The following is a 24,932-nucleotide window of genomic DNA, read 5'->3' as shown; positions in this document are numbered from 1 at the left end:
ATTAAATCCTCTAAGAACATAGTTCTAAATTACCCAGTGAACTGGTTACACATAGAGAATTCTTTATTCCTAGTTCCCTACATGTCACCTGTACCTCTTATATAGTCTACTAACCCCTGCTATTTGTGAGGATTTCAGAAGAAGATAACCAAGTATTCCTACTGACTTAGAAGGGTCAGTCCATCAGGAATTAATTTCCCTGAAACTGTTTCAGGTTGTTCAGTCTTTTCCTTAAGGAAGAATGAGAAGTTATCACCCAGTCTTTGTGCCCCAAAGCAATTAGACTGTTCTCATCCATTCCATGGACCACAATCTCAAAACCCCTGCTGCAATAGGCTCTTTCATTGCTTGTTAAAAAGTCTTAATACAAGGCACATACATCAACATAATAAAGGCAATTTGTGTCAGGCCAAAACCAACATGAAGTTAAAATGAGAGAAACTCAAAGCAATTCCAATAAAATAAAAAAAAAAAAAAACAAGCCAAGGCCATCTATTCTCTACCTACTAATTAAATATACTACTTGGAGTCTTTGGTAAAGCAACAAGCCCATAAAGATCACAGGGATATATATTAGAAAGAAGTAAAAAATACCTTCATTTGCTAATGGGATATAGTTTATATAAATGACCCCAAAAACTTTTACCTGCCAGGTAATGGATATAAAATTCACTCACAGAAACTAGTAGCATTCTTGTATAGAAAAGGCAAACAAACTGAGAAAGAACATTTTCTGAAACAAGGCAATGTTTCAGAGTAGGGACAGGGACATCAACCCAGCCACAAAAGCTTTGAACCTGTCCAGTCTGCAAGGTGTACTGTGGCAATGGAGGCACAGAACTTTGGGAATGGCCAATCAAAGATGGGTTAAATTTGAGGCATGCATGATACTGCATGGATGACCTGAAACTGGAGGCTGAATAGCCTAGATATCTATGATAGAAAAAAATCAATAAAATGATTCCTAGTAATATCACTATATACTCATAGATAGGTGCTAAGCCAAATCCTTATGAAAGAGGTGCCTGCCTGAAGATGATGAGAGCATATACAGAGACCCACAGCCAAACATTAGGCAGAGAGGGCCCCAATTGGAGATTTCTATCAGGTCCCACTCCTTTGAGCTTGGAGAACCCTGTGGTAGAGGGGGAGGAAGAAATGGAGGAGCAAGAAGGTTTTAGGATAGCAGGAGATTACTGCCCACAGACCTCAACTAATTATAGCTCATAGAGGCTCACAGAGACTGAAGCAGCAATCATAGAGACGAAAAGATCTGTGCTATGTTGTCTTTATGCATGTTATGGTTATTAACTTGGTGTTTTTGTGGGATCCCTAACAGTGGAAGTGAGGGTGTCTTTGACTCTTTCACCTTTACTTGGGACCCTTTTCTTCCTATTGGATTGTCTCATCAGCCTTGATATGAGGGTTTGTACCTACTCTTATTGTACCTTATATTTACATGTTTGGTGGTTATTCCTGGGAGGCCTGCTGTTTTGTAAAGGGAAAGGGAAGAAAATTTGATCAGAGGGAGAGCAGAATTTGGGGGTAGATAGGGAAGAGTGAAGGGGGCAGAAACATGGTCAGGATGTTTTGAAAACAAAACTAGAAAAAAACAAAAAACAAAAAGAAATTTGAGAAACAATATCATTCATAATAGTCTCAAATTACACAAAATTCCTTGAAATCATTTTAACCAAGCAAGTAAAAGTCTTGATGATAAGCATTTCATCTCTCTGAAGAATTTGAAGAAGATATCAGAAGATGAAAAGGTCTCCCATATTCATTGATGCATAAGATTAGCATAGTAAAATTGGCATTTCCTACCAAAAGTTATCTATAGATTCAAAGCAATTCCCCTCAAAATTCCAACACAATTCCTCACCTATCTTGAAAGGAGAATTTTCAGCTTTTTTTAGAAACACACACACAAAAAACTCAGGAAAACAAAACTAATTCTCAATGATAAAATAACCAAAAGAGTTTTCACCAATCCAGATGTCAGGTTGTACTACAAAGCTATAGTAATAAAAGCATGGTATTGGCCCAAAAACAAACATGTTGATCAATGGAATCTGAAGACTCAAATATAAATTCATATGAAGAGGATCTAAGTGAAATCATCAAATATCTGGGAAGACAGAGCCCCAGATGAACATCTCTTGTCTCCAAACACATCCTCCAGTCTGGGGATTGGTAACAGAAATAGAGTTATCGGCCAAAGGTGTTGGATGGAAATCCCAAAAATACCAAGCTGTTGACAAGACTAAGACTATAAGTTGCTCTCCACACACTGACAGCAAAGCCCCACTGATTAGGATAAAACCTACAAAACTCAATGAATATGTAGTATTGCAGTTGGTGCCTACATAAGTCTTCCTTCCTACATGCTAGAATTTTTAGTACAGGAAGGCACTTGACATGCTACCAAAGAAGAAAAGTAAACACCAATATAACTTCAAACCCTTTGATCTAAATGTTGTCCTACCTACAAGATGGCTAGAGTAATGGCATAAAAAACTTGCGGCAGTAATGAGCCAATATATGATTAGCCTGAAGGCCCATACCAGACACCATTTTGGTGATCGAGAAGCTAAGACTAGATAGCCAGTGAACCTTGGGTAAAATAAATGTGAATTTTCTAAAAAATATTAATAAGATCATTTATAACATTTATGACATTCTGCTATACCGATATATCATTGCCTTGCTCAGCATAATCAGAGAAGCTTCTTCTTGTGGCAAATGGGAAGAAATACAGACTCACAACTAGACAACATGCAGCGAGTGAGAGAGACTTTTTAACACTCAGCCCTAAATAGGATGTCTATATCATATCCCTCACCTCAGGCTCAGAGAAATTTGCAGAAGAGGGAGAAGAAAGGGTTTAAGAGCCAGAAAGGATAGAGGACACACACAAAAAAAATTGAGACCTTCTAAATCAACACAATCAAAGCTCACATGAACTCACAGAAACTGAGTAATCATGAACAGTGACTTGACAGGTCTGCACTAGATGGGGTCCTAGAGCTGGAAGAAAAAATGGACACATACCACCATGCCTAATCCAAACAGAATCTCCAAATGATAATCATTTGGAAATGAAAATTTAGTTCCCTCCAAGGGAGTCTCACCAGTGAAACAAACTATTCTTAAATGTGAAATGCTTGTCCAGAAGGAGATAGACAACAGAAACCAAAATCAAGGGCATCTTTGGAGGTTCCTTTTTCTCACAATGGCATGTCACGCATTTCCAAACTTTGTTTAAATTTTATCTTTTTGGATATTTTTTCTATTTTACTTTAACTATACATTTTTATTCTCTTTTAACCTACATTTCCTCTGGATGTATAGTATAGCTTCCCATTTAGTATTTTTGTGTGATTCCTGAGTTTGAAAATGAGTGGTTTCTGATTTCTCTGCCTTCTCTTGAGATCTTTTCCTTCTGTTTGTTCATTTTATACAATTCAGATGTGTTACTTTTTATTTTATTTTATTTATATTATATTATTATGCCTTAAAAGCCTAATTGTTGTCTAATGTGGGACAGAAGGAATCTAGATCTGGCTGAAGAGGAGGTGAAGAGGAACTGGGAGATCTAGGAACAGGAGAAACCATGATTGAAAAATACATGTTGTGGGGGGGAAAAGCTCTTAAGTAAAATGAAGAAAAAAAAGAACAATATCAAAAGTGTAAAAGGAAAGAAACCCAGCTGCATTCTAATTTGAATATTTGGTCATGGAGACTTTATTAAAAAAATTGGAGTCAATTTCAAGTAGCACACTATTCAAATACAAGAATAAATAATGGGAAAAAGTAATGTTGCACACATATGAATATCTGATCACAAACTGTCTATCCATGGATAGTGAGGTAAAGGTAATGAATAGAACTGTAATATGAAAGTTAGTGTCTACTTTGATATTGAGATACTGATGGGTATTTCTGGTTTTAGAGTGATGAATGGTTCTTTATTTAATATATGCTAGTTTGGGAAATTTTGTGCACTAACTGTTAATGCAGGTGTGTGTGTGAGAGAGGATGCAAGGCACGAAACAGAAAGACAGAGAGTGTAAATGTTCTCTGGTGTCTAGACACCAAATAAGTTGCATATTTTAGGCATTCATGAACATAATACCTGTAAATCTATACTAAACTCTGTCTAGGATAAGTTGATTTTTATGTTGCCACCTGAAACTTGCTTTGGAATGTCTAATGGAATCTGTTTCAAGTAGTTCACATGCAGATCATAGAAGTAGCTTGATGAATTAGACTTATGAGCTAATATGCTCAAGAGGAATCTGGTCTGGGTCCTTCATGTCCACTGATATGATGTAATCATCTGGAATGTGGAAGGTGGAAGAAAGAATGATCCTGAAACTAAATTACCAGTTGTTGCTTACACCTAGACATGAGAACAAACAATCAGAGCCTGAGGAATGAGAATGCTTAAGACTTCTCCACAGAACAGCAAGCTGGGAAGAAAAGTATTGGAGAAATCAATGCACTTCTTAGTGACTACAGTAATAAAAAGAGGCACATGTATGTGTACAGGCATAGTTGACAAATGGTTTTCTATGTAACTCTTCCTGTTACAATTTTACCCAAAGCTCCCATCTTATTTACATGATAAATCTGTTCTCTTTGGTATTTTTATTTTGTCCCAAGTCTTTCCTTTGTGTTCTTCAGTTTGACTGTTCCCACATGCTTTTGGAGATTAAGAGAAGAAAACATGGGATGGAGATAAAGAAGTTTTTCTTTTTTCTTCTCTTTATGCAGTGTATGGTCATATGAAAATTGAATATTTCATTAAGAATATAGATAAGAAGTAAGTACTTATTTTGGGGGGGAATGTTTTCCAAAAGTAACCAGAAATACAATAGCAACATCATGTTATAAACATGGTATTTCATAGCACTTAAATATTAGCTCTTAATTCCTCCTGCCACCTATCTCAAGATGTTCCCTAAGGCATGATGATGAGAGAATTTGTTTAGACATCCTATTTAAGTCAGAGCACTTAGTCTGGAATTCTCAGGAATTTAAACCATTATCTGTAGCAGGAATCTTAGAGATTCTTATTAATAAAATCAAACCTGAGCCAGGTATTGGGGTAAACTGGAAAATCACAGAACCAGAACAAGCCACAGCTACCTCACCTCGCTGGATCCTCAGCTGGTCTTGTTTTCCCAGACTGGAGGCCTCTGAGTCCTCATCCAGAATGGGTCTCAACTGAACTGTGCTGCTCAAAACCTAAAAGCTTAACCAGCCAAATGTTTAACCAGCCAAATGCTTCTAGTTTCTGGTCCTCACGTCTTATATACCTTTCTGCTTTCTACCACCACTCCCTGGGATTAAAGCTTGCCTTCTGGGATGTTTTCTGGGATTAAAGGCATGAGTCACCATGCTTGGCTGTATCCTTGAACACATGGATTTCTGCCTCTGGAATGCTAGCATTAAAGGCGTGTTCTACCACTGCCTAACTTCTATGTTTAATATTGTGGCTGTCCTGTTCTCTGACCTCAAAGTTTATTAGGGTGCACAATATTTTGGGGAACACAATACCACCACAATTATCCATTTCTCCCTTGGCTTCTTTCTATTACATAAATAAGCTTCTATGACTAAAGTTGAGTTTATCCTATGTCTCTGGACATAAACATATATTTAGAAAGAAATTTGATAGTATGATCATGTGGCAAACCAACAACAGAGTACTATAATATGGGCCCTTACACATCTTCAGCCATGAGATTTTGAACATCATTATAATATAAGGCATGAAATATATTCCCATTGTTCGGGCCTCAAATTAAATCAAATATCACTTAGTTAGCTCCTAGCATCATTATTTGTATTATCCCATATTATGGGATAGAACCTCACATAGAACATGATTAAATTATCTTTTTGTATCTTTCTTTGCTGTCCTAGATCAATATGAAGGATTTTCCCTATTAAATCTTTTTTGTTTATACTCTCAACTTGGTAATATTTTTAATGTAACAATAACATAGATTTTGTAATAGAAAACTGACAGCAAATGAAATAATGCATAAAGCTCAGTGCAAATTGACAGATACCACACAATTCAATAATAAATAATTAAAGAAATAGAATTACATGTGTAGAAATGACATCATAATATCCAATTGAACTGAATGAAGTCCAGGTCTTGTGTTTGAATTTTATAATACAGATTATTTTCTACATTTTTCCATAAGAGCATACTTCATATTTTGATATAGTATTTGGATAGTAGAAAGGAGCCTTGCGTTCTTATGGGCATATCTATAATAGGCATTAAGTTAGTTAAATTTAATGGATATTTTTATGTTTAGAATGTGCTTTCCTGACCTTATGAAAAGAATTTATCTGTGGTTTGAACAAAATAATGTAGCATTTTGGAGCAAAGATGCAAAGAAGCAGCCCTGCACTTGAGGCCAAGATACAGAAAATCTCCACAGCTACTGTAGCCTTGCCCTTGGTGCTTTGGTAGACAGGAAGAAAGGTGATCCAGACACTGCAGAACACCATCATGCTGAATGTCAGGAACTTGGCTTCATTGAATGTGTCAGGCAGATTTCTGGCCAGGAAAGCTACAGTGAAGCTTGCCAAGGCAAGGGAGCCCAAGTATGCCAGGACACAGTGGAAGGCAATAATTGACCCCTTGTTGCAGACAATCAAAATATGGCCATGTTCAGTGTGTACATCAGTATCAATAAAAGGAGGAGAAGTTCCCATCCAGATTCCACAGATAATCAGTTGGAATACAGTGCAGATGGGAATGATGAAGTTAGGTGCACCTGATGCCAGGAACCGTCTCATCTTTTTATCTGGAACAGTGACCTTGAATGCCAGTACTACAGTAATTGTCTTAGCCAAAACAGAAGATGTTGCCATAGTGAAGAAAATTGCAAATGAGGTCTGCTGCAAGATACATGTGGCCATATGTGGATGGCCAATATAGAGCAAGGGACAGAGAAAACAAAATATGAGGGAGATGAGTAGGACATAGCTGAGAACTTGGTTATTGGCCTTGACTATGGGAGTGTCTTGATGCTTCAAAAAGATAGTGAGTACAACAGCTGTAAGGGAAGAGAAACACAGAGCCAATCAAGCCAAAGACATTCCCAAGGGATCTTCATAAGTCAGAAAGGTCACAACTTTTTTGAGGCAGTGAGTTCGTTTTGTGTTGGCATACTGATTATCTGGACACTTCATACAATCATCCATGTCTAAAACAGAAAGGGATGCATTTTCAGATTTAATTTTTTCCTAGTATTCATGAAACACGATATCTATATTAATGAATTAGGAAGTCATAGCTAAATTTTATTTACCTCTTTTGGTATATGGAAATTAAATGTGTTTGTTGCATAGGATTTGATTCTAAATTTCCATTGCCTTTCACCTTATTGAAAGGTTTTGTTTATAGTCATCTTACTTACATAAGAACATTTTAGAATTCTTCAAAAAAAAATAATATGCTTTTACATAATGTTAAGGTGGCCACAGTAACCTACCTTGGATTGAGTCATTCATGAAAAAACAGTTGTCACTCTTAGTTTTGCATGCTATATCAAACAAGAACTTAGAATTAGCTTCTTCACTGAATATAATAATCTGTCTATCTATCAGGTGTAGCTGAAGATTTCCTGTATCCTGCCTGGTTGGCAGCAACTCAGACCCAAGTAAAAACAAAAAGGCTTAAATTAATTAAAATGGCTTGGCCAATAGCTCAGGTCTACCACTGTCTAGCTGTTACACTTAAACTCAGCCAGTTTTCATTAACCTGTAGGTTGCTAAGTGTTTCGTGGCTTTTACCTGTGGGCCATTACATGCTGCTCCCTGGACGGTGGGCTGATATCTCCTGACTCAGCCTTCCTCTTCCTGGAATTCCCCTTGTATACTTATCCTGCCTATACTTCCTGCCTGCTCCTACCCAATCAGTGTTTTATTAAACCAAAGACCTCAACCTAAATCCAGTTACTCTGAATCTGATAAAAGAGAAAGTAGGAAGTAGTCTTGAACACATTGACATAGGAGATCACTTCCTAAATATAATATCAGTAGCACAGACACTGAGAAAAACAATCAATCAATGGGACCTCTTGAAACTGAGAAGCTTTTGTAGAGAAAGGATATGGTCAACAGGGCAAAGAGACAGCTTACAGAATGGGAAAAGGTCTTCACCAAACCCCACATCTGATGGAGGGCTTATATACAGAATATATAAAGAACTCAAGAAATTAGACATCAAAATGCCCAACAGTCCAATTAAGAAATGGGCTATAGAATTAAACAGGATTCTCAACAGAGGAAGCTCAAATGGCTGAAAGACATTTAAGGAATTTCTCAACATCCCTAATTATCAGGGAAATGCAAATCAAAATGACTCTGAGATACCACCTTAAGCCTGTCAGAATGGCTAAGATCAAAAACATTGAAGACAGCTTATGCTAGAGACGATGTGGAGCTTGGGGAACTCTCCTCCACTGCTGGTGGGAATGCAAGCTCATACAACCACTTTGGAAATCAATATGACTCTTTCTTAGAAAATTGGGAATCCATCTCCCCCAAGATCCAGCTATACCACTCTTGGGCATATATCCAAGGAATGCTCAATCACACCACAAGGGCACTTGCTCAACTATGTTCACATCAGCATTGTTTGCAATAGCCAGAACCTGGAAACAACCTAGATGCCCTTCAACTGAAGAATGGATAAATAAAATGTGGTACATATACACAATGGAGTACTACTCAGCAGAGAAAAACAATGACATCATGAGGTTTGCAGGCAAATGGATGGATCTAGAAAAAATCATCCTGAATGACGTAACCCAGACTCAGAAATACAAACATGGTATGCACTCACTCATAGGTGGATACTAGATGTAAAACAAAGATGACTAGACTGCGCTCACAGCTCTAGGGAAGCTACCTAGAAAACAGGACCCCAAGAAAGACACAGGGATGGCCCAATGACAGAGGAATGGATGAGATCTACATGAACAACCTGGATGTGAGTGGGGGTAATGAAGGGCAAGTTTCGAGGGAATGAGAGCTTAGGGGAGTGGGAGATCCCAGCTGGATCAAGAACAGAGAGGTAGAACAAGGAATAAGAGACCATGAGAAATGAAGACCACATGAGAATAGGAAGACGCAAATTGCTAGAGAGGTCCACAGAAATCCACAAAGATACCTCCACAATAGAATACTGGCAATGGTCAGGAGAGAGCCTGAACTGACCTACTCTGGGGATAGGATGGCCAAACACCCTAATTGTCGTGCTAGAAACCTCATCCAATGACTGAGGGAACCGGATGCAGAGATCCATGGCCAGGCCCCAGGTGGAGCTCCAGCAGTCCAATTGGCAAGAAAGAGGAGGGTTTGTATGAGCGAGAATTGTTGAGACCAAGGTTGGATAAAGCACAGGGACAAATAGCCAAACTGATGGAAACACATGAACTATGAACCAATAGCTGAGGAGTCCCCAACTGGATCAGGCCCTCTGGATAAGTGAGACAGTTGATTAGCTTGATCTGTTTGGGAGGCATCCAGGCAGTGGGATCGGGACCTGTCCTTAGTGCATGAGCTTGCTGTTTGCTACCTGGGGCTTATACAGGGACACTTGGCTCAGCCTGGGAGGAGGGGACTGGACCTGCCTGGACTGAATCTACCAGATCGAACTCAATCCCCATAGGAGTCTTTGCCCTGGAGGAGATGGGAATGGAAGGTGGTCTGGGTGGAACACCGGGTAGGTGGGGCGGGGGCGGGAAGGGGGAGAACAAGGGAATCCATGGCTGATATGTAAAATTAAGTTAAATTATAAAACAAAATAAAGGATTATCCCACTGCAATTAGCAGCAAGTTAGGTCCCACATAAAAGTGTCCTCATGTGACTCCTTTTACATAGAAACTTTACCCATTCCATATCTTAGAAGACACCTATATCCACCACATTATTAAACCATTACAATTCCTAACAATATTTAAAATATCTGCTTACACACATATTAGTAGAGTCATCTCCCCTCAACAAGGAACTTATCTTTGAGATAGAGACCACAGAGAAAAATCACCACCAGTGAAAATGTTGAGTTGTGGAGGTCAATCTAATGGATAAATCTATAGTAATACTCCCTCAATTAAGTCTCAGGAAAATTTCAGTAGAGGATTACAGAAAGATTGTAAGAAGTAGGGGATCAGAAAGGTTGATGTAAGTAGGTGTCTCATAGAAATGTCACAAGCTACAGACATAAAGTCTCACAAATACGGCTACCTAAACATGTGTTGAAAAAGGACGATAATAATAGAGATGGCAAAGTAGATGGGGAAAAGACAATCTGCCTTCAACCCTACTCAGAGAACTAAAGGCACCTAAGGAATACTGAGCATGGGAGAAAATGTCTTTTCCAGATTGTGGTACACCAACTGATTGTCTTTGGATAACAAAATGCTTAATCCTGAATACAGACAAGTAATATTTTACTACTGGAGAGTTTGTATTTAGAAGTATATATGTATATTCATAAAATATATGCACATGCCAACGTTTAGTGAGAAAAGTGGCCATGAATTTGAAAGAGAGCAAGAAGGGATATATAGGAGAATTTGGAGGAAGATGGAGGAGGGAAAATTATGCAATTGTGTTATGATCTCAAAAATAAGAAAAAAGAAAAGAAGCAAAAATAAAGTAGCCTGAACTGAAAATGCCTAAGTAAGCACAAACAACATGAACAAATTTACACCTAAATTCTCTACATCTCAAATATCTCACATTTAGTTTTATGTTTCATTGTTTGGTCTTTGGTTGGGAACATTATCTGCAAATTTTACTAATTTTTATAGGATTTGATAGTTTAGTGTTCCCAAGGTTTCAGTATTTACTGTGAAAACATCCAAGTCTAAATAACATTCCATACTTCAAGGGCATAATTTTGAAGGATAGTACTGGATGAGGCTGAGAACTTCCTTCCATTTGAATTTTTGTAAATAATACCACAGTATATCCACTTTTCTTTCAATTGATTTTTTTCCAAAGATCAAACAAAAAAGTGATGATACCATTTCAGTGCTGAGTCTATCCATCAGAAAGTTTACATTCTGTTTCAATTGTTCAATCCTCTCTGATTTTGCTAAGCAATGTCATCTAACCTGGTGAGTAGAAGTATTTATATGCTTCAATTTTTAGCATTTATTTTAAATTATGTATAAGAACTATGTATTTATATGTCTTTATTGAAAATATATTCTTCTCTGATGTAATATGCTCTGCCCACTGCTTCACCTTTCCTCCACTCCTCTCATGCTTTTATAAGTAGAAGCAAGGGAAATTTAATAAAACTGAGTATAGTTTCCTTGCATTCAACAAACACAAAAGTCAATAAATTTGACTTTTGAATTTGATATATATTTGATAGTATCATTTGCATCCCTACAATCTTTATGCATTATTCCATTCAAGTGATTGAATAATTTTCTTGCATTAGTTACTGACTTTTATAGTCAAATATGTTTATAATTTTAGTGTAATGTTTTAAAACCTTGTACTATTTTTTAACAAAACTCATGTTCAAATCATATAGGATTAATTGTATTTACAGGCTAGTCTGGCTCTAAATTTAAATGCCAGTTGATTATTTAGCTATTTCTCATCACTACAACAGTAATTAATTCCATCCTTCAGAACCTGGTCTACTATGAAAAACATAGCTTTTTTCTTTTTTTAAATATTATTATTCATTCTACTAAAAAACCACAGATGCCCTTCTCATCCCTCCTTCCACAACCCCCACCTTCCCACCCACCCCCGACCTACCCCTCATTCCTTCCTCCAATTGGTAATTTCTCCAAATATTTTGTCAAAGTTTCTGTACATCAATGTAGATTTTATCAGCTACTTAATTCAAAAACTATCTGTGCATTACTTGTGATGAATATTATAAGAAAATCTTTAATTAAAAGTTCAAAGTGATGGCATCCAAACTAACCTGTGAAATAGAGTAGGACTGCAAATACAAACTATAAATGACAACATTGACCTACTATAGCACACAATACAAAAATGAGCATTTCTAAAAAATCGTAGATTATCACTCAACATCCCGTCATTGTTAGAAACCCTGGGCAGTACTGGGAACACAGGATGCATAGCATATAGTTCTCACATAAACTGAGAAGTAGTTACAACTTATTAAGAATTCTGAATATTGTGATGAAGATGAGTTGCAGTAATAATCTTTATTAATCTAATGTAATATCCAAGAGAAAATATTATGTTCATGGGTTCTAGACTAGTCAGAAAAAAATGTAGTTAAAAGATAGAGAGTGTAGTATTTCAAATAGCAATGTTACTGATGCTTTCAAATTCATAATGAAATTTGTATTTTTGTTTCCCCAAAAACCCTTTTGAGAACTATGCAAATATGGGAGAAAATAAATAATATGGTGATTATTTTGACAAACCATATCCTTACTTGTCATGTTGGAAATTTCATTTTCTGGACAGGGGTTACAATCAAAACAGCAGATAGCCTTTCCCTCCTGAGGGGATTTTCTGTGTCCAGGGCTGCAGGGCTGACTGCATATGGAGGGTGGAGTCTGAGGAAAATAAAATACATTTTAGACACAAAGAGTTTAATATTAGTTGCAAAAGCTGCAGTGATTCACAACATGGGACCACTGAAAATTCTATTAAACACATGTATAATATTATAAAGTAAAATTTCATTGTCTTTAAGATAAATATTATGAATTTATGGTGATTTACATATTGGAAAACATGCATGCAATTCTAGAGATACAGGGGAGAAAGAGAGAAAGAGGGAGAGAGAGAGAGAGAGAGAGAGAGAGAGAGAGAGAGAGAGAGAGAGAGAGAGAGAGAGAACTATAGAAGAATGGAAGTGAGTCAAAATGAGTAAAGCTCAAAACCTTTTATCCCAATGATGAAGCATGCTATTTTAGAATATTTGTGCTACACATAGATTATTTGAGTTAAGACCAAATTACCTGTCTAAAATCAGTGGCCCACTCTATCATTTCATCAGATATGTACAATTGTTGATCATTTGGAGAATGTCCAGAAAATTTTCCTATTTTCACTTTGAGTCCAAAGAGGTAGTTAAAATCTGTGATATACAAAATGTCATACTCTGTATCCTGTTTTGTCTTCTGGTTCATATTCACTAGGTCTCCAGCAGGATTTACAAATTGTATGTTCTTCAGAAAAGAGAACATCTAAAACACATTTGTCATTTTAGTTTCAACTATACCTACACAGTAGGACAGAAAATATTTATTATATAATTCCAGTATTATTCATTTGCCTCTCCTAAAATGTAACTTTATTAGAAGTAGTCAGTAGTAAATAAAAGAAATTACATATAGACATAAAGTTTCACTACAGTTTAAGTTTAAAATTTTATCACTGGAGTTGATACTCTAAATCACACATATCTAAGTTATATGCTTATACAGTAAAGATGCATTCTGTATTTTTTCCAGGCAACACTGTTATTTGAGAAAAATCTAGGGAATTGGGCTCCTTAAAATAGTTCAAAACTTGGCAGTACTACTTATATTATTTGAAGTCTATTTGTAAAAATGACTAGCAGCTTTTAGGTCATATGAAAGGCATATTCTTGTTGCCATTAAAGAATTTCATGAAAAATGTATTTCTTCCAAATGTTAAAACAATTACTTCATTTTCATGCTTGAACTATTCTGGACAAAATTTCTTTTTTTTTTTTAAGATTTATTTATTTACATGTATAGTGTTCTGCCTGCATGTATCCCTTCAGGCCAGAAGAGGGAGCCAGATCTCATTACAGATGGTTGTGAGCCACCATTTGGTTGCTGGGAATTGAACTCAGGACCTCTGGAAGAACAGCCAGTGCTCTTAACCTCTGAGCCATCTCTCCAGCTCAAAATTTCTTCACTTAGATTTTAAAATGTTGACTTATGTGCCAAGTATCAGCTGTATCATAATTCATGACATTAAAATGATCTTCATCCCATGCCATGATAGAGTCCAGAAATATATGCATCTGGGAGAAAGGTTTGTAGCTTGCATGGATTTAGAAAACTATGGATCCTTTAAAGAAAAGGCATCTCAATTGCATACATGCCCTTCAATGCAGAATAATTACCTGCCAGGAGTCAAATATCAGTCCTTTCTCAGCATTCTCTGACCATATGTCTACTTGTTGCAGAAGCATCTCATGGAGTGAGTAGGCTACAGCATACACAGCATTGTATAAGTTATAACTTGAATCACTCATGGACATTCCAAACTGGTGCCCATATAACCATTTTAACAAAGTTTCGCTAGAACAATTTTTCAGTTTCTTACAATGAGATAATGACAAAGAACAATTAAAATAAGTCCACCATAGTGTAGCAAATGAAATTTCATTACTGTAGTTTGATGGGTTCACTGTCTGCATAAATTGTTTAAAACCAGACATCTCAGAAATCTGATGTGAAAAAGTGAGAGTACCATGGAAGGAGTCAAGCAAAAAATCTCTTATAATTGTGATCCTATCCAATTGTGATATACTGACCCAGATTCTCCTAATTTCTAAAGATTTCCATAGTATAAAGTGCATTTGCAGAATAGAGTCTTTGTCTCCATAAACAATCACAACTTTTGCTGATGATGTTAAGATCTGGTTATAATATATATGAAACATTTTAGAGTATGAAAATTCACCTTTTGTGATAGCACTCACAAATGCTAAACAGACAACATTCCTTTGCATCTCCTCTCTCAATTCAGAAAGAAATTGAATTCCATGGTCTTCATCTGAAATGATCACTCCTACCCAGTTCCATCTGAAGTGAACCATTAGGGACACCATGGCTAGTGGTAAAGATGTGTCCTTGGGAGATATCTGATGGAGATAAGGAAATTGCTCATGGACACTCAGGAGAGGTTGAAAATGGCCATAGTAGAGCTGAAGAACAAATAACATGAGCAGAGTATGAAGAAGATGGAATAAATAATGCTTGGTCTAAGACCTAAATGTGCTCAGCAAATACTGGGGTTGTTAGAAAGTATGAATTTTTCACCTCATTATTAAAATCATATCCAATTTTTCTGGTTATCAAAAAACTGCAGATAAACTAAGTTTTCTGTTAAAATGTTTAACATTTCTACTCTCTTTCATGTCTACTTGCAATAAAGTTGTTACATTTTCTGCAGAAAGTATCTGAGCATTTATTACTAATGGAACAGAATAGCTATAAATTCATTCTCTATTTTTTAACTTTTTGAAACTCAAAAAGTCAGCTTGAAGGAGACAGTATTTCATTAAGAGCAACCCACACCAACTTACATGTGGAGTTCTGGACATGTACAGGAATGGTCCAAGAATTTCAAAAAGTACCGCTGTGGGTCCTGTAAGTACAATTAAATATTTTTTCTGATCTTTACAATAGTAGGTAAGAAATTTTTCACTTCTTTTTGCAGATAAACCATACATCCTCACATTTTCAACCAGGTTACATTTGATGTTAACTAGCAGAGAAATGTTTGGTAAAATATGAGGGTTCCCATTGATTTCTTCCATGGCAAAATAAAGAGAGAAAATCAAGTGGATGTTCTTAAGTGTCAACCTGAAAACAGAGCACACTAATAGTAAGAGATTAGGTTCTGAACATAATTTTAAATCACACTCAATATGAGACCAATACTGAATCCTTGGGTTTTTTTTTAACCTATTGCTATGGTGACAAAAGTCCTATTACTGTGATGTATGTGGATGTGACATCTGTGGGAGAATATGAGGAACATTAAACAAGTTTTTTTGAGCGTGAATATCATACCAATGAGATTGATTCTGTTAATTTGAAGTTTCCTGCACTTCCATCCTGTTTTCTGTAAACTTTGAGAATTGTATGCATGCCATTCAAGGACTAGAAAAGATTGTACTGGCCACCATTGAATCTGCTCATGCTTTCATTGTATACTTCTAACATTTAACATTTGTGGAAAATAAATGGGTATAATGTGTTATCTAGAATGCTGTAATTTATACAGAGATAGCACTGAACACAGTTATGATGTTGTTAAGGGGATGAAGAGCAATTAGCCAAATCTATCTATGTCAATAGCTCTGAAAAGGCTTAGGGATTCATAGGTAATGTAAATAGCATAATATTCTTATATTCCTTCTTCCCCTTCACATACTTTCTCATTTTTGTTTTGTATTTGGGGATGTGAAATATTGAGTGATATAAGATTGGATATAACTATACCTGCTTCCATTGAGGAATGAGCTCCCTTCTCTTCACATGAACCCTTATGTTGTACAGATGCCTTTCAACCCATATACTTAGCTTGGTATTACACACCTGGCTCTGAGTTCAAGTTGCATCATATTTGTCCTGAAATGTCCTGTGTTATATGTTTCCTTTAGATACTCTCTTTTCTTTAAGGTATTTTAATTGTATATAAAAGTTTTGATATAGTTTTCTACAGTTTGATCTTATTTAACAATAACATTGCATATCATTGTGTTGTTTATGTGTTTCAGGTATTGCTTCATCCATGTTTTTTGTATTGCTTTGTGACTAAGTACTTATTCAAGTAACTAGACATAACTTATGTGATTCTGGTATGGACTTAATTAAACCATTTATGTTTTCTACAATTTTCTAATGCTCATGTTTGAGTCAGATTTTTTGGCAGAGTCTTATTCTTTTAATTCTTACTATGATCTCTTTCAAAATTCTTGAAATTGTGCCACATTGTCTAGACCCTTGTCATTGTATACTGGAGGTGGATACACATTGCTAAAATTGAGTTCCACTGGGACTATCACTCAGGTCTCACAATGTACTACATAGCTGTAGTAATAAAGATATTGATCAACAGAATGGAATTGGAGTCTCAGACTAAAGTCCACACACATATGGAGATCTACATTTTGTTAATGGAGCCAGAAATACATGGTAGCAAAGAAAAAGCATCTTCAACAAATGGTGCTGGCTACATGGAGAAGAACACAAATTTATCCATATCTATCACCTGTCACAAAACTCAACTCAAATTTGATATAAGATGTCAACATAAGACAAGGTGTGCTATATCTCTTAAAAAGAAAATTGGTGGAATAGTCTTGAATTCATTGTGATGGCAAATTTTTTTTCTGAAAAGAACACTAATAGGAGAGGCACCAAAACAATAATAAGTAAGTACGAACTCATGATAGTGAAAAATTTTGTATGCCAAAGTATCCTATCATTGAGATAGTGTGGCAGGCTAGAGAATAGGAAAAGATCCTTACTCATCATGATACTGTAAATCAAATGAACTTTGAATTTTTCTTCAATTATATTCAGAATGGCCAACATCAATCCAATAATAGTTCATGCAACAAGAATGCATACTAATGGGAAGACTCATCAGTTGCTGCTGGAAATACAAACTTGTACAGCACTATAAAGATGAGTGCAGTAGTTATTTAGGAAGCTTGGTATATGTCTACTTCAAGATTCAGATGTCCAAGCTGTCTTAGTTAAGGTTTCTAATGCTGCAATGAAACACCATGACCAAAACTCAAGTTAGAGAGGAAAGAGTATTTGCTTTACACTTCTATATCCCTGTTCATGATAGAAGTAAATCAGGACAGGAACTCAATCAGAGCAAGAACATGAAGAAAGGAGCTGTTGAAGAGGCCATGGAGGGGTGCTGGTTAGTGGCTTGCTTCTCATGGTTTGCTCAGCCTGCTTTCTTAGAGACACCACAACCACAAGCCCAGGGATAGGATAACACACAGTGGGCTGGTCCCTCTCCCATCAATCACTATTTAAGAAAATGTCCCACAGACATGCCCACAGCCATATTGTAGAGATAGTACCTTAACTGAGTTTACCTCTTCTCAGATGACTTTAGCTTGTGTCTAGCTTACAAAAATCTTCAGTATAACACTCTTGGTCATATACCCAAAGGATTCTGAGTACTGCTATAGAGACATTTTCTTACTCATGTTCATTGTAGGGAAATTTAAAATAGTATAAACTTCCTAAAATATATACATTTATGAAGGCAATCTAAATTAAGGTGAGACAACACACCAACCTTGTCACCAAAGTAAGCTTCCAGTACAATGAATGGATTATGTTTTTTCAATAGCTAGCCAAAGGGGCACCACAAGGAACCTCCAAAATCACAGGCTGTTACCAAGGCTATAGGCTCCTCTGTATAAACTGATGATGAGGCCCTATGGCTGAAGATGACACCTACACAGTGGAGTGAAGATGAAGAAATCAAGCTGGTGCCTACCTAGAGCATTTATGCTTGCTAACTACTGCTCAGGAGAGTAACCAAATAATAAATGATTTGGTTTAGGTCCATTCCAAGAGACCAAATACATGTCTGACACTGCACTGCTTGCCAATAACCTGACAATAGAAAGGACAGGGACCTAGGGGAAAACCAAAGATTACTGTTCTAATAAAGGTAAAAAAAAGCCATAAAATCACTCCTAACATCATTCTGTTATACTCATAGATCTGTTTCTTGCTCAGACATCATTAGAAAAGTTTCTTCCTCCAGTATGTGTATAGAATATCAGCATTGTTTGTAATAGCCAGAACCTGGAAACAACCTAAATGCCCTTCAACTGAAGAATGGATAAATAAAATGTGGTACATATACACAATGGAGTACTACTCAGCAGAGAAAAACAATGACATCATGAGGTTTGCAGGCAAATGGATGGATCTAGAAAAAATCATCCTGAGTGAGGTAACCCAGACTCAGAAAGACAAACATGATATGTACTCACTCATAGGTGGATACTAGATATAAAACAAAGATGACTAGACTGCTGTTCACAACTCCAGGGAGGCTACCTAGAAAACAGGACCTTAAGAAAGACACAGGGATGGCCCAATGACAGAGAAATGGATGAGATGTACATGAACAACCTGGATGTGAGTGGGGGTAATGAAGTGCAAGGGTCGAGGGAATGAGAGCTTAGGGGAGCAGGAGATCCCAGCTGAATCAAAAACAGAGAGGGAGAACAAGAAGTAAGAGACCATGATAAAGGAAGACATCATGAGAATAGGAAGAAGCAAAGTGCTAGAGAGGTCCCCAGAAATCCACAAATATACCTCCACAGTAGACTACTGGCAATGGGTGAGAAAAAGCCCGAACTGACCTTCTCTGGTGATAGGATGGCCAAACACCCTAATTGTCATGCTAGAAACCCCATCCAATGACTGAGGGAACCGGATGCAGAGATCCATGGCCAGGCCCCAGGTGGAGCTCCAGCAGTCCAATTGACGAGAAAGAGAGGGTTTGTATGAACGAGAATTGTTGAGACCAAGATTGGAAAAAGCACAAGGACAAACAGCCAAATGAATGGAAACACATGAACTATGAACCAATAGCTGAGGAGCCCCCAATTGGATCAGGCCCTCTGGATAAGTGAGACAGTTGATTAGCTTGATCTGTTTGGGAGGCATCCAGACAGTGGGATCGGGACCTGTCCTCAGTGCATGAGCTGGCTGTTTGGAACCTGGGGCTTATACAGGGACACTTGGCTCAGCCTGGGAGGAGGGGACTGGACTTGCCTGGACTGAATCTCCCAGGTTGAACTCAATCACCAGGGGAGTCTTTGCCCTGGAAAAGATGGGAATAGGGTTGGGCTGGGGTGGAGGTGTGGGGGTTGTGTGGGAGGGGGCAGGACAAGGGAATCTGTGGCTGATATGTAAAATTAAATTAAATTATAAAATAAAATTAATAATAAAGAAATACCAAGAAGCACAGCTGGTCAATGTGAAAGAGTTAGAGACCTTGTACCACTTCTAAATGTGGTGTCACCATCAAATACACACCCACAGGCTTTAAGAAACGCCATGGCAATAGACATGTAATGATTTTAAGAACCAGAGTAGATGGAAAACATAAAGGAAACAAGGCGTTCTATGCACAGGACTGATGCACATGAGAACTCCAAGGTCCTGTGGCAACATACACAGGACCTATACAGGACTGTGCCAGATGGAAACCACGGGACTGGGCTGTGCCCTCTGTATGGCAAGACAGGTGTATAGCTTGTTCTTAATGTAGGGCCCCTGGCAATGGGATTAGCTCTGATTCCTGGTGCATGAACAGGTTTTTGGAGTCCACTGCCTAAGAAGGAATACCTCTTGCAGACTTGAGACAGGGGGAGAGGTTTGGACTTGCCTCTACTGGATATGGCTCCTCATGGAAGACCATGCTTTGTGTGGGGTACTGGGGGATGGGTTGTGAGGGGGAGGGCAGGGGGAGGAAAGAAGGGGATCTTTGATTCATGTGTAAAATGAATAGAAAAATTTTCTGAATAAAAAAATTACTTAAAAAAAGATTTTACTAGTGGACACATAGGCAGAATGTCTCTTCAAATACCAATATTTATTTCCACACAAGAATCTCATATTAGATGATTAATATATACTTAGTTTTGCTGACAGTCCTTCATCATGCCTATAATTCAGATAATCATATTTTATTCACAATGGTATGATATTATATCTTTATTCAATTATACAAGATACCATGTAGGTACATTAGTAATCCCAATTTTTACTTCTGTAAATTCATTTGCTTTATCAACAGTGATATCATGTTTCTAATCACGGTAGAATCATCAAAATATTGCTGAGAAAATAGTGTTGACTAGCCATAAAATATACACTGCTCTTTTGTCACAATACAGGAACAGAAATGTACACTAATTTGGGAACATGTTTGCTATGTAATAAAAAGGCTTAATATGAATTTAGATACAACAATCCCAGTCTGTAATGAATATGCATGTATATGAATGAATTTAATGAAATTATCAGGACCATATTTGTACATGTGACATATTTATGCCTCCATGAGTCAGTTTCTATACTAATCGATTATTCGCATTGATAAAAATGCAAACAATGGAGCCTAGAAGGCAAACATTCCTTTCCATTTACTTTATTACTCATAAATTAGGAGAAATTAAAACATTTCTCTGGACCTCTCTTATCTTGTGTTATGTAAATATGTAAGTATAAATGCAAAAAAATACTGCGATTTCAACTGTCAGAAGTTTAGACCAAAATTCCTCATCATCTTCAAGTAAGAGATCACATAACTGAAGTATACTGATTCATCAGCTGGTGAATTTTGAAAGTGAATGAAATGAATTAAAACATCTCCTTAACTTTCAGGGCACAGCTTGCCTGTTATGTGGAGATAATCATAGGCTTATGCGAGACATCACATAGGTGTTGGTGAAGTTTTTTGTTCAAATTCTACTCAAATTGTCATTTGTTCTTCTTCATTTATATCTGATCATTTGGGTGTTTGGGTCATCTATTCCATGTTCCATATAACCATAAATATTGCTTTTATAATTATTATATGATTATTTGCCCTTCTTTTCACATTCTCCTTCAAACCTAAGGAGATTTTTGGTAAGCAGATGAACGATCCACACATAGGATATTGCTTAAGATCTACCGCAGTTTTTCATTTTTTCTGAGACTTCTCTATTATATAATACAGTCATACACTTTCTCATCTGTTTTGAATTTCATATTAGGATATGTTATCAAAAACTGAATATAACCTTTATCTAAAATTGATAACTCCTCTGTGATGATTATCACACATATACAATGCCACATCTTAAAATATGTTTTACCCAAGCATTTAGAATGTTATTTTTGACATTTTCCCTATCAAACTCCAAGAGACATTGTAAGAATTTCTTCAGCTGAAATCTCAATGACTAACCTCATTGATAAAGGAAAATTATGGCCAAACATATAAATCAAAGTTTTTATAGAGCACTCATGCTCACAATAAATGAAATCATTTTATATAGTTAGGGAAGGAGGAGATTGAGATTTAAATATGGAGTAAACTAAGAGATGAAAGAATACACAGCAAAAATGAGACTTAACTATTTGAACTCAATAAATGGCCTTCACCTGGGCAAATTTGGATGAATTTATAACCTTAGTACTCCTCTCTCAACTGTTAGCAGGCACCACAAGCAACACCTTTATTCTAGCACTTTGAAAGGGACATGGGAAGTCATTGCTTGCAGGGGCACCCTCTATTCTAACAAATGGACAATTTGTCTACTGGAGTACTCTAAATGGATGCCACATGTGTTTCTAACCAAGAACTTTGAGAAAAATCCTGACATTGTTAATTCAACAAAAATGTGACTGTGCATGTGAGAAGGAATGTAAAGGAAAGCATGGCATAAAATTCTCTTAATGAATAAACATTGTACTTCCACACCTGATCTCAGTTGCAGGAGTCATTGAATACAACAGTTGTAAAATTATGACTGATAGATTATTTGAACAAAATATAAGTCCCTTTTTATTATATCTAGCTAAAAGTCAAGGCAGATATACCAAGTTCCCCTGTGCAGGAATTGGGCATTTTATGATGTTAACAAAAAAAACAAAAACACTAGAAGACAAAAGAAAGACAACTTTATTGTAGCCTCTATGAAACAAACTAAAAGCAGTGCTTAGAACTATGTTTGTGAGGGACATTCCATGACACCATTTGGGAACTCTTGTATTAAAAGATTGTCTCTAGAAGCAAAGTTGACAGCATGGATCATTCACTCAACTTTCTGCCTGGAATCTGTAACTTGAAAAATACAAACACGCTAACACTTAATACTTCAGAAGTAGAAAAACAATCTTCAGTAAACGTGAAATAAATTTTGATTATGTCCTAGAGAGGGGAGGGTAACACAGAGAGAAAATACACAGAATATTGATCTACCTCTCAGCAGCCGAGAATGTATTATCTACCATGATAAACAAAAATCTAAAAATGACAGAAGCACTTACTGCTTATCTAGATTCTCACTGAAATAATCATTTTTCATGATTCCATGCTCTGTATAAATGGAAAAGAAACAATCAACCTCTGTATCTCCTCCTGGGTTATTCTCTTCTTTCATTCTGAAAAAGCACACGGGGTCAGTCAAACTGCAGAGAAGGAAAGGAGGCTTCAGGACCAGGAAGACAAAGATCAAAGACAACATCTTTGTAATGTAGCTGAGATGAGAGCCTGAGCAAAGTGCAGCATGGAGAGTCAGGAAGAAACCCGCATATCAATTATGCATGAACACATCCATGTGTCTATTTTTATTATTAAAGTTACTCCTAAGGAAAAGTTCTTTCAGTACTTTTCTTTTCAGTCTACTGTTGACCCTGGAGAGTTCTTAAGCACTCTCTGACCTGGGGCTCTGCATCTGAGTCCTAAGTCTAGGTGACAATTAAGGGATAATAATTTCATCTATGATTATTATTCCTTTCCATATCCCTTATGATTAGAACCTTGTTATTGGACATGATTTCTCTTTGGCAAATTTCCTAACAGGCCAAGTTTACCAAACCAATTCTCTGATTACCATTTGTAATAGTTGACTTGGATTACATTAGACATTATGTATGAGTTTTGTGTCAAGAACAGTTCTTCCTAGACAGACCTGTTATGGACAGAAAGGAAATTTGACCAGAAATGTTCATGATAAAAAGTAGTATCTTTGCTGTCTTTTGAATGAATATGTTCTATGCTTGCTTGAATGCTGTTTTGTCAATCTGTCTGTTTGTGACGGTTCTGCATGGCAAAGAACAATGTCATTCAGTCAATGCAGTAGACTACAACTGAGAAAATACTTTCATCAACTACATGTAAGATAGAACAACAATAACCAGAATTTTTAAAGCTCTCAAGAAGATGCATATCAATAAAACAATTAACTCAAAAAATATGAGCTACAGGCTTAAACAGGAAACTCCAAAGGATGAAACTCAAATGGCTGAGAAACTCTTTTTAAAAAGTACAACATCATTAGCAACAATGTAAATAAAAATCCAATCTACACTGACATTTCACCTTACACCTGTCAAAATGGCAAAGATCCACAACACCTGTGAAGCAGAGCTGGCAAGAATGTGAATTAAGACTGGGCAATGGTGGCACACGCCTTTAATCCCAGCACTCAGGAGGCAGAGCCAGGCGGATTCTGTGAGTTTGAGGGCAGCCTGTGCTACCGAGTGAGTTCCAGGAAAGGCACAAAGCTACACAGAGAGACCCTGTCTCGAAAAACCAAAAAAAAAAAAAAATGAAGTAAGAACACTCTAACATTGCTGGTAGGAGTGCTAAATCATAGAGACACTATGAAAATCAATGTGGCAGTTTGTCTGGCAGATGGCAATCAATCTACCTCAAGATATAACTGAACAATGCTTGTGCATGTATCCAAAGGATGTTTCATCCTACTACTGATTCACTTTTCCTTGTTACACCATTTGTAATACTCAGATTTAAAAAATACAGCATAGAATCTTCTCCACAGAAGACTACATAAAGAAAATGTGATACATTTGCACAATGGAGTATTACTCAGCTGATAAAATAGTGATGTCATGAAATTTGCAGGCAAATGGATGTAATTAGAAAAATAAATCATGCCAAGTTAGGTAATGTAAAACCAGAAAGAGAAATATGTCATGTATTTGTTTATATGTGGATATTAGCTGTGAAATCATTGATAACAAAGCTACAAATGATGGAACCACAATGATAATGTATAGGATGAGGGACAGGAGTGAATAGTTAGATCTCATTAGGAAAGTGATATTGAACAGACAGGTATGGATAGCTAAGGGTGGAGGGCTAGAATGGGAGGATCAAGTGGGGAAAGGAAGAGGAGAGGAGGTTTTGGGAGAGAATATGGAGAGAAATATCTAAAATCAAGGGCCATTTGAAGAGTAGTGTAGAACCCTATTATAGTTGAAACTTCCTCAAATCTACATATACATGAAGGCATTTTAATGAAATTGCCAGTACTACAGTACACAGAGTCCCAACTGCCCATCTCTTTTCACCAAATGAAGCACAGTACCTAGATTGG

The 24,932-nt window shown here is 36.7% G+C and overlaps 1 pseudogene; it reads right to left on the bottom strand.

Annotated features, from left to right (window-relative positions):
* Positions 1-6,315: 6,315 nt before the first annotated feature.
* Positions 6,316-23,057, bottom strand: LOC131902241 (vomeronasal type-2 receptor 116-like; annotated as a pseudogene).
* Between the last annotated feature and the right edge of the window lie 1,875 nt (positions 23,058-24,932).

The sequence above is a fragment of the Peromyscus eremicus genome, chromosome 1, assembly GCF_949786415.1.
Source record: "Peromyscus eremicus chromosome 1, PerEre_H2_v1, whole genome shotgun sequence".
Lineage (NCBI taxonomy): Eukaryota > Metazoa > Chordata > Mammalia > Rodentia > Cricetidae > Peromyscus > Peromyscus eremicus.
This window is presented reverse-complemented; position numbering and strand designations above follow the sequence as displayed.